The sequence below is a fragment of the Eleutherodactylus coqui genome, chromosome 4 (genome assembly GCF_035609145.1).
Source record: "Eleutherodactylus coqui strain aEleCoq1 chromosome 4, aEleCoq1.hap1, whole genome shotgun sequence".
Taxonomy (NCBI): Eukaryota; Metazoa; Chordata; class Amphibia; order Anura; family Eleutherodactylidae; genus Eleutherodactylus; species Eleutherodactylus coqui.
The window spans coordinates 128,091,134-128,107,170 of NC_089840.1; positions in this window are offsets into that span (position 1 = coordinate 128,091,134).

The following is a 16,037-nucleotide window of genomic DNA, read 5'->3' on the forward strand; positions in this document are numbered from 1 at the left end:
CCACTCACACTGTGCAAACATTAAAGGGGTTGTCCCGCGGCGAAATCGAAATTTTTTTTTTTCAATAGACCCCTGCATTCTGCCCTGTTAAAAAGAATGCATTTGTTAATTTTTAAAAATAACATTTCACTTACCTGCATCCCCGTTCTGCAGCATCTTCTTTTCTTCTTTTAAAGATGGCGCCGCTGGTCTTCTCCCACGGTGCACCGTGGGTCTTCTCCCATAGTGCACCGTGAATTTTCTTCTCCTCTCTGGCGTTCCACTGCCGATACAGCCACCTCATTGGCTAATCAGCACCATGTGACGGAGGCGGAGCTACGAGGACGACGCGCAGGCCAGCTCTCCGGCGCAAGCGCGCCGGAGCGGCCCCATTCACCAGGCAGAAGACCGCACAGCGCAAGCGCGTCTAAAGCAGCCAGAAGACACAGAAATTAGACGGCACCATGGAGACGGGGACGCAGCAACGGAGTGGGTAAGTGAATAACTTCTGTATGGCTCATATTTAATGCACGATGTATATTACAAAGTGCATTAATATGGCCATACAGAAGTGTATAACCCCACTTGCTGCCGCGGGACAACCCCTTTAATATATAGCATGGTCAGGTGACCACAGACTAACAACAAAAAAAGGATACATTTCCAGACAGAGATGGCTCTTGCAGACATTAACTCTTTCAGTGCTGCAGAGGTGCACCATACATACTTCATGCACACAGAAGTTGCAAACAACACAAAGGCATAAAACAAATATGAAAGACATTCTGAAGTGGCTATAGGTCTGGGCCACAACAGTTCGTACACTTATCATTTATCATTCATTTTATGCAAACATAAAAATTGTTGTTGGCTCGTTCGCTAATCATTCAGTTGAAACACTGATCGTTCAGTAGTCCTCATTCCAAGGTACAGAGAACTGAACAATCGTGTTAAAAAATATAACTGATTTATGCATGTGTTTAAACTGACTGCCCAAGACAACTGCGTCATTGTTTGCTTGTTCACTCAGGCAAATGATTTCTCCCTCCAAGTACTCTAAGACATTAGATGTGACTGCTCATGCAAAACATATGCAAACTGCACCTTAGTAAACCTAAAAAGCATCATTGCTGGCATGGTAAATAAACAAGAAAAGGATTAGCTTACAAAGTTTAATACAAAATTTGCTAAATCCAGGATTCTTATATTTTTCATCCATAAGCACAGAAACTCTGCATTCGGAAAGTCTTAAATACCTTTAAATTGTTTAACATTTTATTATGTTGTGGTGTTGTGCAAATTTTTTAAAAAAAGGTTTTTTTCCCCATCATTCTACACCCAATACCCCTAATGATGAAGTGAAAACAGAATGTTAGAAATCATTGTACATTTTTTAAACATGAAAAACTACCACTTTGCATTCACATACGTATTCAGACCCTTTGGTATGACACTTGAAATTTACCTTGATCATCTTTGAGACATTTCTACATCTTGATTGGAATCAACTCTGGTAAATTCAGTTAATTGCATATAATTTTCAAAGATACCCCCTGGTCTATAAAAGGTCTCACTGCTCACAATGCATATCAAAGCCAAAACCAGGCCATGAGAAGGAAAGGACTGACTGTAGAGCTCAGAAACAGGATTGTGTGTTGGCACAGATCTGAAAAATGCTACAAAAAAATTGCTGCTGCACTGAAGTCACCTGACCACTGTAGTGAATCAATAGCTGCAGCTTCTCTATTCTGAACTATAAGCGTCACGGTGCCCAGAATGTGAGTGCTAATTCTAGGAGAACAGGCGGTGATGCTGCAGCCTCTGATTGGCTGCAGTTGTCATGTGACTTCTGCTGATGTTATCTGTCATAGGGCATAAGCACTGGATCCCCGTGGGAGAGGATGGGAAAGTACTGCTATCTTTGTTTTGTTTTTTAATCAATCTTATTTTAATGAGTACATCTCAAATTAGCAATGCAGGTTATAAAACTTCAGACTGAAAGACCTGGAAGAGGCAACTTAAATTGGGACACTCAGGTCCCTTTCAGAAGTTATAAATTTAATTATTTGTTAACACAAAATTGGAAATATATTTGTATCATTCAAAGGGGTTCTGTCAGCAGAACCCCTTTTTTCCACGTGCCCTGCATCCCTGTAACTTCTAACCTGTGGAAAGAAAACATTCAAAAAAACAAAGTAAGTTTACCTAATCCCATTGTATTTCTTACCTCCCTTGTTTACCTGGCGCGTGAAGGGTCATCTCCCATTGGCACCTGCGCACTGACGCTTCTGTTTCCATCGTCTTGGCCGCATCTAACCTCTGACGTTCTCGGAGAGTCGACGGCAGGTGCGCAAGCATGCCGGGAAGGGGAACGCATTTGCACTTGCTGTCGACTCTCTGGGATGTGTCACTTGTGACGTGTCACCCACTGACCCGGGCGGCAGTACTTGCCAGCTTCTGTCCTCTGATCAAAACGCTGCAGGTGGGACAGGAGAAGAGCAGCAACTTCTTGGTGAATGGCCCAGTAAGGCACAGGTGAGTATAATTTTTATTTTTTTTTGCTGACAGAACCCCTTTAAGCATACAAGAGGTCTATACTTTCCTGCAATATTAATATTTTTGTTATAGGATAGACAGAAATCAAAACATAAACAAATAAAGTAACAACATAACCGATTAAGGTAGTCACATCTAAATGAATCTGTCATTGTATGTGGTCAATGAGATAATTATCTGAATTCTCCAAATATGTTCGAGTGATCTCCTGAGGAGGAGTAGAGGATGTGGGAATATACGACTTAGTAAAGCCTGTGAGGTGAGGTTCATGGTCAAAAGCTGATATTGTTTGAAGTGATGTATTCGTACCAAGGTTTTCAAATGTTTAAAAATTTGTGACTTGCCATTTTCCCAGTTTGCAATTTTTTTCGAAGCGGCACAGTTGTGGACCTTCTCTGCCCATTGGATGCCTCAGGTTTGTGCCACATAAGTTGGATTAGGAGTTTAGTAGCAGACAGCAGAAACGTTGGTAGGTTTTTGTTAGAGGGGTGTAGGTTGGCTGAGGGTTTCCACAGGAGGATATTTACTGAGGATAATTTGATGTGTGTTGAGCATATTTTATTGATATGTTCTATTACTTGTGACCAGTAAGGTGTAATCATAGGGCATCCCACCAGATGTGTAGCAGAGAGACATTATTAAGGCCACAACGCCAACAGCAGTCTGACATCGGGGTCCCCATTTAGCTAGGCTGGCAAGTGTCTTATCCCATCTTGTAATACATTTAAAGGAGTTTTCCTGGATGCAGACACATCCACTAAATCCATGGGAGTTGGTAAGTATTTTGAAGGTGTCCTCTCTGGAGAAAGTGGTCTTCAAGTCCATCTCCCATTCCCTAAGGTACCATGGTTTGTTGGGAGTAGAGTTTAGTAGTAAGACTTTATAAAGTCTCGATGTCAGTTTATTTAAGTGGGATAGGAAGGACATGTATGTTTCATACCAGAGTGGGTCTCTTATAGGTTTGTCGTTGTACTGGGTTTGAAAAGTTTTTATGGATTGAAAGATATCAGACTCTAGAAAAGTAGATGGGATTTTTTGTATGAAAGTCTCTACTTGGTCAGGGTTGTCAATTTTTATATGCTTAACCCCTTCCCGCTCCATGACGTACCGATACGTCATGGCAGGCTGGTACTTTGCGCAAAATGACATACCAGTACGTCATCGGGATAGCGCGAGATCATGACTGACCTCGCGCTATCCCGCAGCGGGAGCTGGCTGTCAGTCACAGCCGGCATCCCGCTGTAACAGCGGGGGGGGCATAGGAGATGCGCCCCCCGCTGTTAACCCCTTCCCTGCCATGATCTAAGTAGATCGCGGCAGGGAAAGAGTTTACAGATAGAGCGTGCTCCCTCTGTGTCTCCGGGCGGCTCTCGCGAAGTCATCGCGAGAGCCCGGCCTGTCACCATGGCAACAGGACGCCAGACACTGGCGTCCTGTGTTGCCTATGCCTATGATCGCTGTATAAGCGATAAGGCATGGCAGGGCAGGACAGCGATCATAGGCATAGTGCCGCAAGTCCCTCAGAGGGACTCAAATTGTGTAAAAAAAAAGAAAATAAAAATGTAAAAAAAAGAAAAATGTAAAAAAAAATTTTAAAAAAACCTTTTTTATGCTTTTTCTAATATTAGCATAAAAAAAGGTAAAAAAAAATTAAAGCCCCTCATATTGAGTATTGACGCGTCCGTGTACAAAAAGTTGAACATGCTTTTTATTTTGTACGGCAAAAAGCGGAAAAAAAGCTAAAAAACAGAGACAAAATGCCTCCCAAAAAATGCAATAAAAGTGATCAAAAAAGCCGTGCATTCCCCAAAATGGTACCAACAAAAACTATAGCTCGTCTCGCAAAAAATAAGCCCTTATAGAGCTCTGTACATAGAAAAATAAAAAAGTTACAGGACTTTGAATGCAGCTATAGAGAAAAAAAAAAGATTTCCAAAAAAAAGGGTGTAAAAACCTAAAAAAAATATAAGAATTTAGGTATCGTTGTAACCGTACCGACCCGCAGAAAAAATTTAGTGTCTCATGTATGCTGCATGATTAACGCTGTAAAAAAAAAAAAAAAAAAAAAAAAATATATATATATATATATGGCAGAATTGTTGCGTTTTCTCTCCCTGTTATCATAAAAAAAATAATAAAAGTTTTTTGATATAGTTTATGTACCCAAATGTGGCACCAATAAAAACTACAGCTCGCCACGCAAAAAACAAGCCCTTATACGGCCGCGTCGACGGAAAAATAAAAAGTTATGGCTTTTGAAAAATAGAGATGGAAAAATACTAGAGATGAGCGAACCTACTCGTTTCGAGTAATTACTCGATCGAGCACCGCGATTTTCGAGTACTTCTGTACTCGGGTGAAAAGATTCGGGGGGCGCCGGGGGACGGGGGGAGGCATGGCGGAGCGGGGGTAGCAGCGGGAAACAGGGGGGAGCCCTCTCTCTCTCCCTCTCCCCCCCACTCCCCACTGCAACCCCCCACTCACCCACGGCGCCCCCCGAATCTTCTTGCCCGAGTACGGAAGTACTTGAAAATTGCGGCGTTCGGGCGAAAAAGGGGCGTAGCCGAGTACGCTCGCTCATCTCTAAAAAATACCAAAAATCGCTTGGTCCTCAATGCCAAAATAGGCCATGTCCTTAAGGGGTTAGGCATGTAACTCCAGCATCCTTAAGCATATAAACTGTCATGGATTTTAAATTATTCCAAATTTTAGGTGTTTTAAGGGTTTATCAGCTAAGATTGAGAGTATTAAAAAAGGCTGGAGTCATTGTGGAAAGTTTGTGTGGGTCTAGTATTGCCTTGCAAATTCCCTGAAGGTTCATGATTGTACCATAGGTGATAAGGCTGAGGACGCATTTATAATTTTTAACCGGTGAATTAAACCAGAGTAAATACTGGTGTTCGTGTGTCAGGAGCAACTTTTCTATGCTTACTGAGGGGGTATCCATTGAATTGTCTACTAGCGAGAGCCATTTGCCAAGGTGATTTGCTTGATAGTAGTGGTAAATGCTAGGAAGGCTAAATTCTCCTTGTGTTTTTTTTGAATTTAATAAGAATGGGCTATTCTCAGTTCCAGATATATTGGTTAAAGAGGGTTTAAAGTTTGTTGAAAAAGTGTTTGGATACTGCTATTGGTACTGTCTAGAGATGAGCGAGCACCAAAATGCTCGGGTGCTCGTTACTCGGGACGAATTTATCGCGATGCTCGAGGGTTCGTTTCGAGTAACGAACCCCATTGAAGTCAATGGGCGACCCGAGCATTTTTGTATATCGCCGATGCTCACTAAGGTTTTCATTTGTGAAAATCGGGGCAATTCAAGAAAGTGATGGGAACGACACAGCAACGGATAGGGCAGGCGAGGGGCTACATGTTGGGCTGCATCTCAAGTTCCCAGGTCCCACTATTAAGCCACAATAGCGGCAAGAGTGCCCCCCCCCCCTCCCAACAATTTTTACTTCTGAAAAGCCCTCATTAGCAATGCATACCTTAGCTAAGCACCACACTACCTCCAACAAAGCACAATAACTGCCTGCGTGACACTCCGCTGCCACTTCTCCTGGGTTACATGCTGCCCAACCCCCCCCCCCCCCACGACCCAGTGTCCACAGCGCACACCAAACTGTCCCTGCCCAGCCTTCAGCTGCCCTTATGCCACGCCACCCTCATGTCTATTTATAAGTGCGTCTGCCAGAGGCAAAGCAGGCACACACTGCAGAGGGTTGGCATGGCTAGGCAGCGACCCCCCCATAAAAGGGGCGGGCCGATAGTCCACAATGCTGTACAGAAGCAATGAGAAATCCAATCCTGTGCCACCTCCATCTGGAGCTGCACACGTGGGCATAGCAATGGGGAACCTATGTGCCACACACTATTCATTCTGTCAAGGTGTCTGCACGCCCCAGTCAGACCGCGGTTATTTATAAATAGTCACAGGCAGGTACAACTCCGCAATGGGAATTCTGTGTGCACCCACAGCATGGGTGGCTCCCTGGAACCCACCCGCTGTACATAAATGTATCCCATTGCATTGCCCATCACAGCTGAGGTAATGTCGTGGTTAATGCAGGTGGGCTTCGGCCCACACTGCATGCCCCAGTCTGACTGGGGTTCTTTAGAAGTGGACAGATGTAGGTTAAACTCCGTGTGCACCTACAGCATGGGTGGCTCCCTGGAACCCACCGGTGGTACATAAATATATCCCATTGCAGTGCCCTACTCAGCAGAGCTAACGTCAGATACAATACAGGTGGGCTTCGGCCCACACTGCATGCCCCAGTCAGACTGGGGTTCTTTAGAAGTGGACAGATGTAGGTTAAACTCCGTGTGCACCTACAGCATGGGTGGGTCCCAGGAAGCCACCGGTGGTACATAAATATATCCCATTGCATTGCCCAACACAGCTGAGGTAATGTCGTGCTTAATGCAGGTGGGCTTCGGCCCACACTGCATGCCCCAGTCTGACTGGGGTTCTTTAGAAGTGGACAGATGTAGGTTAAACTCCGTGTGCACCTACAGCATGGGTGGCTCCCTGGAACCCACCGGTGGTACATAAATATATCCCATTGCAGTGCCCTACTCAGCAGAGCTAACGTCAGATACAATACAGGTGGGCTTTGGCCCACACTGCATGCCCCAGTCAGACTGGTAATATGTACCTTAACAGTAACCTCGTTGGTGGTAATGTGGTGGTGACTGCGGACCTAGTAGCGCGGTTTTATGTAGTTGGTTTTCGGAATGTGGCCATGATTAAGTGGTCCGTGGCGGGGGGATGGTGGTGGTGCTCTCTTGTTGTGTCGTTAAAGGTGAAATTCTTGGACTGCCACCAGACGGACCAATGCAAAGGTATTTGCCAAGAATGTTTTCATTGTTGGAGGAGGAGGGGGATGTTTTGGAGGCACTATGTGTCCTCTCCACGTGTCCGTGGTTATATGCACCTTAACAGTAACAGCGTTGGTGGGAAATGGCCTCGCCGCCATCATGTCTTTGTGAAGCCTCTGTTTCCACACCCCAGTGACATACCATTAGCTGCGGTATAGGCAGAGCCCAGAATTATTAACATTTCAGCGGTAGTATTAGGGACAGGCCCCACTAACATATCACTAGCAGCAGTATAGGGGGAGCGCAGTCTTAGTTCCATTTCAGTAATAGTAGCACTCAAGACAGGCCCCAGTAACAATTCCGAAGCAGCAATATAGGAGGAGCGCAGTCTTAGTTCCATTTCAGTAATAGTAGCACTCAAGACAAGCCCCAGTTACAATTCCCATTGCAGCAGTTTAGGGAGATAACAGTCTCTTTCACATTTCAGTAGCTGCAGTATAGACAAGGCCCCAGTTACATTTATGTAGCAAAAGTGTAGGCCAACCCCACACACCTTTCTGTACCATGAGTGCAGGCGAAGAGCATAGAAATTACAATGATTACACTGTAGGTGAGGGCCCAAAAAAATTGGTGTAGCAACAGTACTAATGTACCTCAGAAAAAATTGGCCATGCCCAACCAAGATGGCAGGTGAAACCCATTAATCGCTTTGGTTAATGTGGCTTAAGTGGTAACTAGGCCTGGAGGCAGCCCAGTTTAACGAAAAATTGGTTCAAGTTAAAGTTTCATCGCTTGTAAGAGCATTGAAACGTATAAAAATTGTTTGGAAAAATTATATGAGTGAGCCTTGTGGCCCAAAGAAAAATTGCCCGTTCGGCGTGATTACGTGAGGTTTCAGGAGGAGGAGCAGGAGGAGGAATATTATACACAGATTGATGAAGCAGAAATGTCCCCATTTTTGATGGGGATACAGAACGATGCTTCCATCCGCGGGTGCAGCCTACGTATTGCTTAGGTATCGCTGCTGTCCGCTGGTGGAGAAGAGAAGTCTGGGGAAATCCAGGCTTTGTTCATCTTGATGAGTGTAAGCCTGTCGGCACTGTCGGTTGACAGGCGTGTACGCTTATCTGTGATGATTCCCCCAGCCGCACTAAACACCCTCTCTGACAAGACGCTAGCCGCAGGACAAGCAAGCACCTCCAGGGCATACAGCGCGAGTTCAGGCCACGTGTCCAGCTTCGACACCCAGTAGTTGTAGGGTGCAGAGGCGTCACGGAGGAAGGTCGTGCGATCGGCTACGTACTCCCTCACCATCCTTTTACAGTGCTCCCGCCGACTCAGCCTTGACTGGGGAGCGGTGACACAGTCTTGGTGGGGAGCCATAAAGCTGTCCAGGGCCTTAAAGAGTGTTGCACTGCCTGTGCTGAACATGCTGCTCGATCTCCGCACCTCCCCTGCTACCTGGCCCTCGGAACTGCGCCTTCTGCAACTAGCGCTGTCGGATGGGAATTTTACCATCAGCTTGTCCGCCAGGGTCCTGTGGTATAGCAACACTCTCGAACCCCTTTCCTCTTCGGGAATGAGAGTGGAAAGGTTCTCCTTATACCGTGGGTCGAGCAGTGTGTACACCCAGTAATCCGTAGTGGCCAGAATGCGTGTAACACGAGGGTCACGAGAAAGGCATCCTAACATGAAGTCAGCCATGTGTGCCAGGGTACCTGTACGCAACACATGGCTGTCCGCACTAGGAAGATCACTTTCAGGATCCTCCTCCTCCTCCGCCTCCTCCTCCTCAGGCCATACACGCTGAAAGGATGACAGGCAAGCAGCATGGGTACCGTCAGCAGTGGGCCAAGCTGTCTCTTCCCCCTCCTCCTCATCCTCCTCATGCTCCTCCTCCTCAACGCGCTGAGATATAGACAGGAGGGTGCTCTGACTATCCAGCGACATACTGTCTTCCCCCGCCTCCGTTTCCGAGCGCAAAGCATTTGCCTTTATGCTTTGCAGGGAACTTCTCAAGAGGCATAGCAGAGGAATGGTGACGCTAATGATTGCAGCATCGCCGCTCACCACCTGGGTAGACTCCTCAAACTTTCCAAGGACCTGGCAGATGTCTGCCAACTAGGCCCACTCTTCGGAAAATAATTGAGGAGGCTGACTCCCACTGCGCCGCCCATGTTGGAGTTGGTATTCCACTATAGCTCTACGCTGCTCATAGAGCCTGGCCAACATGTGGAGCGTAGAGTTCCACCGTGTGGGCACGTCGCACAGCAGTCGGTGCACTGGCAGATTAAACCGATGTTGCAGTGTCCGCAGGGTGGCAGCGTCCGTGTGGGACTTGCGGAAATGTGCGCAGAGCCGGCGCACCTTTCCGAGCAGGTCTGACAAGCGTGGGTAGCTTTTCAGAAAGCGCTGAACCACCAAATTAAAGACGTGGGCGAGGCATGGCACGTGCGTGAGGCTGCCGAGCTGCAGAGCCGCCACCAGCTTACGGCCGTTGTCACACATGACCATGCCCGATTGGAGGCTCAGCGGCACAAGCCAACGGTCGGTCTGCTCTGTTAGAACCCGCAGCAGTTCGTGGGCCGTGTGCCTCTTCTCTCCTAAGCTGAGTAGTTTCAGCACGGCCTGCTGACGCTTGCCCACCGCTGTGCTACCACGCCGCGCGACACCGACTGCTGGCGACGTCCTGCTGCTGCTGACACATCTAGATTGCGAGACAGAGGTTGAGGAGGAGGAGGAGGGTGCTTTAGTGGAGGAAGCATACACCGCCGAACATACCACCACCGAGCTGGGGCCCGCAATTCTGGGGGTGGGTAGGACGTGAGCGGTCCCAGGCTCTGACTCTGTCCCAGCCTCCACTAAATTAACCCAATGTGCCGTCAGGGAGATGTAGTGGCCCTGCCCGCCTGTGCTTGTCCCCGTGTCCGTTGTTAAGTGGACCTTGCCACTAACCGCATTGGTGAGGGCGCGTACAATGTTGCGGGAGACGTGGTCGTGCAGGGCTGGGATGGCACATCGGGAAAAGTAGTGGCGACTGGGAACTGAGTAGCGCGGGGCCGCCGCCGCCATCATACTTTTGAAGGACTCCGTTTCCACAACCCTATACGGCAGCATCTCAAGGCTGATAAATTTGGCTATGTGGATGGTTAACGCTTGAGCGTGCGGGTGCGTGGCGCCGTACTTGCGCTTGCGCTCAAACACTTGCGCTAGCGACGGTGCGGTGCGAGACATTGGTGGATGGGGCCGAGGACAGCGGAGGTGAGGGTGTGGGTGCAGGCCAGGAGACGGTAGTGCCAGTGTCCTGAGAGGGGGGTTGGATCTCAGTGGCAGGTTGGGGCACAGGGGGAGAGGCAGCGGTGCAAACCGGAGGCGGTGAACGGCCTTCGTCCCACCTTGTGGGGTGCTTGGCCATCATATGTCTGCGCATGCTGGTGGTGGTGAGGCTGTTGGTGGTGGCTCCCCGGCTGATCTTGGCGCGACAAAGGTTGCACACCACTGTTCGTCGGTCGTCAGGCGTCTCTGTGAAAAACTGCCAGACCTTAGAGCACCTCGGCCTCTGCAGGGTGGCATGGCGCGAGGGTGCGCTTTGGGAAACAGTTGGTGGATTATTCGGTCTGGCACTGCCTCTACCCCTGGACACCGCACTGCCTCTTGCAACCTGCCCTGCTGCTGCCCTTGCCTCCCCCTCTGAAGACTTGTCCTGAGTAGGCGTTGCACACCAGGTGGGGTCAGTCACCTCATCGTCCTGCTGCTCTTCCTCCGAATCCTCTGTGCGCTCCTCCCTCGGACTTACTGCCCTTACTACTACCTCACTGCAAAACAACTGTGTCTCATCGTCATCGTCCTCCTCACCCACTGAAAGGTCTTGAGACAGTTGCCGGAAGTCCCCAGCCTCATCCCCCGGACCCCGGGAACTTTCCAATGGTTGGGCATCAGTGACGATAAACTCCTCTGGTGGGAGAGGAACCACTGCTGCCCAATCTGAGCCCGAGAACAGTTCCTGGGAGTCTTCCCGCTCCTGAGCATGTGTCATTGTAGTGGAATGAGGAGGCTGGGAGGAAGGAGGAGCAGCAGCCAGAGGATTCGGATTTGCAGCACTGGACGGCGCCGAACTGTGGGTGGATGATAGCTTCCTTGAAGCACTTTCTGCCATCCACGACAGGACCTGCTCACACTGCTCATTTTCTAATAAAGGTCTCCCGCGTGGACCCATTAATTGGGCAATGAATGTGGGGACGCCAGAAACTTGCCTCTCTCCTAATCGCGCAGCAGTCGGCTGCGATACACCTGGATCAGGAGCTCGGCCTGTGCCCACACCCTAACTTGGCCTACGCGTCCTCGGCCGCGTCCACGTCCTCTAGGCCTACCCCTACCCCTCAGCATGCTGTATTACCAGTGATTTCCCAGCCAGGAAATAAATTGGTGCAAGCCTGCAGGCCAAATAGAATTTTTCCCTTTTTTTTAAAAGGAAAGGCCCACTAACTATATTCAATGAATAACAAATGTGTTCTGTGGCCCTGCTGTGTGTCACAGAACTGCAGTGTTATATTAACTGCAGCAGAGCGGTGATTTCCCAGGCAGGAAATAAATTGGCGCAAGCCTGCTGTTAAACTTAGCTGGCTGCGTATGATTTTTTTACGTTCTCCACCCACCACACACGTACCCAGAACGCTGAGGACTGTCAGAGGCAGGCCAAATAGAATTTTTCCCTTTTTTTTTTTAAAGGAAAGGCCCACTGACTATATTCAATCAATAACAAATGTGTTCTGTGGCCCTGCTGTGTGTCACAGAACTGCAGTGTTATATTAACTGCAGCAGAGCGGTGATTTCCCAGGCAGGAAATAAATTGGCGCAAGCCTGCTGTTAAACTTAGCTGGCTGCGTATGATTTTTTTTACGTTCTCCACCCACCACACACGTACCCAGAACGCTGAGGACTGTCAGAGGCAGGCCAAATAGAATTTTTCCCTTTTTTTTTTAAAGGGAAGGCCCACTGACTATATTCAATCAATAACAAATGTGTTCTGTGGCCCTGCTGTGTGTCACAGAACTGCAGTGTTATATTAACTGCAGCAGAGCGGTGATTTCCCAGGCAGGAAATAAATTGGCGCAAGCCTGCTGTTAAACTTAGCTGGCTGCGTATGATTTTTTTATGTTCTCCACCCACCACACACGTACCCAGAACGCTGAGGACTGTCAGAGGCAGGCCAAATAGAATTTTTCCCTTTTTTTTTTAAAGGGAAGGCCCACTGACTATATTCAATCAATAACAAATGTGTTCTGTGGCCCTGCTGTGTGTCACAGAACGGCAGTGTTATATTAACTGCAGCAGAGCGGTGATTTCCCAGGCAGGAAATAAATTGGCGCAAGCCTGCTGTTAAACTTAGCTGGCTGCGTATGATTTTTTTACATTCTCCACCCACCACACACGTACCCAGAACGCTGAGGACTGTCAGAGGCAGGCCAAATAGAATTTTTCCCTTTTTTTTTTAAAGGGAAGGCCCACTGACTATATTCAATCAATAATATATGTCTACTGGCCCTGCCTACACAATTCTGTCCCTGTAGTATTACTGCAGGGTGCAATGCTCTGCACAGCCGATTTTGAAAAAAAAAAAAAATGTGCAACACTGCTAACAGCAGCCTGCACAGTACTGCACACGGTTAAATGTGGCCCTAAGAAGGACCGTTGGGGTTCTTGAAGCCTACACTCACTCCTAACACTCTCCCTGCCTAACCACCACTTCTGTCCCTGTAGTATTACTGCAGGGCGCAATGCTCTGCACGGCCGATTTTGAAAAAAAAAAAGTGCAACACTGCTAACAGCAGCCTCCACACTACTGCACACGGATAGATGTGGCCCTAAGAAGGACCGTTGGGGTCCTTGAAGCCTACACTCACTCCTAACACTCTCCCTATAGCAGCTCCAACACAATAGCACTTTCCCTCAGCTAACTCACAACGCATCTGAGGCGAGCCGCGGGAGGGGCCGATTTTTATACTCGGGTGACATCTGATCTCCCCAGCCACTCACAGCAGGGGGGTGGTATAGGGCTGGAACGTCACAGGGGGAAGTTGTAATGCCTTCCCTGTCTTTCAATTGGCCAGAAAAGCGCGCTAACGTCTCAGAGAGGAAAGTGAAAGTAACCCGAACATCGCGTGGTGCTCGTTAAGAGTAACGAGCGTCCCGAACACCCTAATATTTGCCCGAGCATCAAGCTCGGACGAGTACGTTCGCTCATCTCTAGTACTGTCTATATAATGTATAGAATAGCTGGTAAGACATATGTGGATATCAAGTTTTTCCATCCCATCCATGGAAGGAAAGGCATATTTAAAGCTCTGCAGTTGGTTTTGTATTTTGTTTAAAAGTGGAGCATAATTAAGTTTATATAGCATGGACGTGTCCGGTGTTAGTGTGATACCCAAATATTTGATACCAGCAATGGGCCATGTGAAAGAAGACTGTTGTTTTATTATTGGTATTGAATCATCAGGGAAAGAAATACTTAAAGGGGTGATCTCGCGAAACAAAGTGGGGTTATACACTTCCGTATGGCCATATTAATGCACTTTGTAATATACATCGTGCATTAAATATGAGCCATACAGAAGTTATTCACTTACCTGCTCCGTTGCTAGCGTCCTCGTCTCCATGGTTCCGTCTAAATTCGCCGGCAGCTTGCTTTTTTAGACGCGCTTGCGCAGTCCGGTCTTCTCCATTCAGCACGAGCCGCTTCAGTGTGCTCCCCGCTACAGCTCTTCTGCGCATGCGCAGACGAGCTGTCACTGCTCGGGAGAGCGCTGGAGCGGCCATTCTGTACCTTCCTCTGTTAGAGGAAGGTGCAGAGCTGCCGAGCTGTCCGGAGAAGCCGCCCAGCTGTCCCGCCGTCCAGCTGTCCTGGTAAGTGATGGGCCGGGGGGGCTGCCGCTGCGCCGGGCTGCGCCGGGGGGGGGGGGCTGCCGCTGCGATGAGGGGGGCTGTCGCTGCGCCGGGGGAACTAGCGCTGGGCCGGGGGGGCTGCCGCTGCGATGGGGGGGGCTGCCGCTGCGCCGGGGGAACTAGCGCTGGGCCGGGGGGGGCTGTCGCTGGGCCGGGGGGGGCTGTCGCTGCGCCGGGGGAACTAGCGCTGGGTCGGGGGGGGGCTGTCGCTGGGCCGGGGGGGCTGCCGCTGTGATGGGGGGGGGAGCTGCGCCGGTTACCTTCTGCCTGGCGGTGGGTGACAGGTCGGCCGTGTACACTCCAGGGGTCCGGTCGGCGGCTGCGGGGCGTCTGGTTGCCATGGAGACACAGCTGGTAGCGTCTCGGGAGCGCGCACGTCGGGCTACAGCAAGCGATGCGAAAAGAGCTGGCGGCCATCTTGGGAAAAAGTTTTATAAGTTGCTGAAACGCTGGAACGGTAAGTAGAAACCAGCTAGGAAAGTTATTTACAGGGGTAATTAGTAATGTATGTTTAATTAGGGGGACTGGGCAAAAAAAAAAATTCACTGCTTCCTCGAGACATCTCCTGTAAGGCTTCAGACTTATCGTAATTTATTTTGAAGTTTGAGAATTTTCCAAAATTTTCAAAAATTCCTAGGAGTGCTAGAAACTTAGAGCTATTCTTGCAATGTTGTCCAGTAATTTTAGAAATGTGACATGAGTCACTTTAACATAGAATAATTCTGTAAAGGTTTGGCATATCTAAGTGATTCTGACATTGTTTTTTTTTGCCACATATTGTACTTTATTTAGGTGGTAAAAATAGACCGACAGAATTTGTCTATATTTATTAAAAGTGCTAAAATTGGAAAAATTTTGAAAAAGTTTTTATTTTTTCACATTTTCAATTGCAATATCTCAAATATGTACAGGCATACTGTTCAAATTTTGATAAAATATATATTTCCATCTGTTTACCTTATTCTGGACGCACATTTCAGGCTTTTTTTAACCATTTAGGAGATGTAGAAATTTAACATTTGAGGAGCACTTTATTTTCCTACACCAAGCTAAGATTGCAAAGGCTCATAGGTGTCAAAATGATAGATACCAACAAAAATGACCCCATTTTAAAAACTACACCCCTTAATATATTTACTGAGAGGTGTCATAAGTATTTTAACCCCACAGTTTTTTTCAATAGTTAATGCAATTTAGAGGAGAAAAAAATGCAATTTCCTATTTTTACAAATATATCATTTTAAAGACAGATTTTTTTTCTACAATGCACATGAAAAAGATTTACACCCCAAAATGGATCCCCCTGTTTGTCCTGTGTTCAGGAACTCACCTATTTTGGCCCTGATCTTATGTCTGTATGCACAACGGGGCCCGAACCGAAAGGAGCAGCCGGTGGGTTTCAGAACAGACATTTTGCTTGAAAGGGTTTTAGGCCCCATAGCACACTTGTAAAGCCCTTGAGCTGCCAAAATGATGCAGAACCCCTACAAATAACCCCATTTTGAAAAAAGACTCCTTAGCAAATTCATCTAGGGGTGTACTGAGCATTTTGACCCCACAATTTATGAATGAATCTAAGCGAAGCAGAAGGGAAAAAAATTACCATTTTCATTTTTTTGGCAAATGTGTCATTTTAAAAACAGTTTTGTTTGTAAAGCACACAAGAAAATGAAGACTTTCACCCCAAAATGGATCTTCCGGTTTGTCCTGTGTCCAGAAACATACCAAATGTACCTCTA